General features: G+C 27.6%; 1 long non-coding RNA gene across 9 annotated transcripts in view; it reads right to left on the reverse strand.

The window, feature by feature from the left end:
- Positions 1-589: 589 nt before the first annotated feature.
- Positions 590-2,124, reverse strand: part of LOC109861898 — an 11,630-nt gene continuing 10,095 nt past the window's right edge. For 5 of the 9 annotated variants that reach the window (XR_002251042.1, XR_002251044.1, XR_002251046.1 and 2 more), the window contains one exon: positions 590-1,664. This is a non-coding gene — a long non-coding RNA (uncharacterized LOC109861898). The remainder of the gene's footprint in view (positions 1,665-2,124) is intronic. The other 4 variants (XR_002251045.1, XR_002251043.1, XR_002251047.1 and 1 more) reach the window with 4 other exon arrangements.

A 2,124-nucleotide genomic window follows, 5' to 3' on the forward strand; every position in this document is an offset into this window, starting at 1 on the left:
ATTCTCCGCACAACATCCAGCAAACGGCGCTTCAAGACCAATTATATTCATTGATTAGTCTAAAGACTTAGATCCCGAGATAATTATTAAATGTTATATTCAAGTTATATTTTTTTAAAAAGTATTCAAGTTATATCTCTAAAAAGAATGTTTTAATTCCAAAAAAATTGTATATGTATAAATATTTATATAATAGAGAGATGTGTTGATTTAGTTCTAAAAAATGTTTAGTTGAAATAAAAATGATTTAAACATACAAGTTTTTAGTTTAGCCAAAGAAAAACATTTTTCTAGTCTTTTCATTTAAAAAGTTTTATCTTTAAAGAAAGATGAGTTGATTTAGTTCTAAAAAATATGTTTAGTTCAGATAAAAATGATTTAAATAGTTAACTATATAAATTATGATTTAAACCAGTTAACTATATAAATAAATGTTAGTTGTTTAACTTTGAAATTGTTTGTTCAGTCAATATTCTAAAGACATGATGAAAAGTAGAACAACATGCTTTGTACTATATAATTAACAGAACTTTGTTTTATGTTACCATTTTGTTTCTTTTATATGTATATGTAAACAAAATGAAAAAAATATATATATATATGTATATTTCCGCAACAACATCCAGTGTACATACGGCTCTTATTACCGTTTATATAGTTTACGTTTAAAATAAATACAGAATTTTTAAATACATACTTTATTTTTTCTCTTAATTGATACATTATGTTATTCCGTTCTGTAATTGCCATAGTATTTCTATCATTTGGATATTTATTCTCAGCAATGTTTACTAATACTTCATTTTCTATATCTCTTCTTTAATATTCTTAATAATAATAGTCTTCTTTAATATTGAGATTTTCTTTGTCAATCATAAAATTGTGTAACACATACAGCGCCAATCAATTTTTTGACTAAGTTTGAAATTAATACTGTCTAATTAACGAAGTCTCTGAAACTTACCTTTCAAGAAACCAAAGGTTTTTTCAATTATGCTACGTATACAAGACAGTTTTGTATTATACAATAGTTGCTCTTTACTTAAATGACCCGCATCTCGAAACGGTGTCATTAAGTTAACTAATAGGGGATATACTGATAGGGATATACATCTTCAATTAGAGTTTAATTCAATTAGAGTAGTTGTGGCGGTAATACAGGTTGTTTTGTATTTGTTATTTGTTTATATAAAGTACTATCTAAAAACACAACGAGCGTTATGCATTCGTCCTGGTAATCCAATAAATTGTTAATAAAACGCGTTTTATATAGTCACACCTATAAATCCAAAGTATTATAGGATATTACATTTAACTAACACAAAAAATACATACATAATATTTTTAACTATATATTACAGTGAGTGTACATACTTTGCAAAATAATAGAATAGAATCCTTTCCTATTATAAAAATCATTGGATATTGCAACATTTATATTATCGTTCGTGTTGACTTTCCAAGAGTCATCTTTTATAAATACAAACAACGATGTGTTTTTGACAACAAACGAGCAACACTTGCGCGCAGCATTCTACGGCTTGAAATCATCGACTTTTATAGATACCGCTCATTTATTATCAACAAAATATATATAATCAATAAATCTATCATATATACCTTGCCGTTTCAGCTCTACAAAGAATTTTTCAATACTCAATTATCTAAATTGGATAAATTTCATTCATGTGAAAATAAAAGAATGACTAATAAAATTACTTGGCTAAGACAAAAATTGATTAAACGACATTCTATAAAAAACTTAAAATATTTTGTAACTTCACACGACCAGCCTTTTCAAAAAACTGTTACAGCTTCCAGTTTTTTTACACATAATACTTTCAAGTTTTCCTTTGCACCACCTACTACTGAACAGCCTAGTTACACAATAAACTTAAACTTCCAAACATCATCAAGAACATTATTAGAACCACGTAAAACTTGGTTCATTAACCTCACTAATACCTACCCAGCAAACAATTTCTGACTGCGCAGACCTTGGCAACAGAAACTGTGTGCAGAAACGCTACAGTACGGAAACATGCTTTGGTGCTGCCAAAACTGTTAGCACATAGAGACAAAAAACGCAACAACTCTGTTAGCACATACATGAGACTATTGCGG

Source organism: Pseudomyrmex gracilis, unplaced genomic scaffold, assembly GCF_002006095.1.
Source record: "Pseudomyrmex gracilis isolate BER0280 unplaced genomic scaffold, ASM200609v1 scaffold_1129, whole genome shotgun sequence".
In the NCBI taxonomy this organism is placed as follows: Eukaryota; Metazoa; Arthropoda; class Insecta; order Hymenoptera; family Formicidae; genus Pseudomyrmex; species Pseudomyrmex gracilis.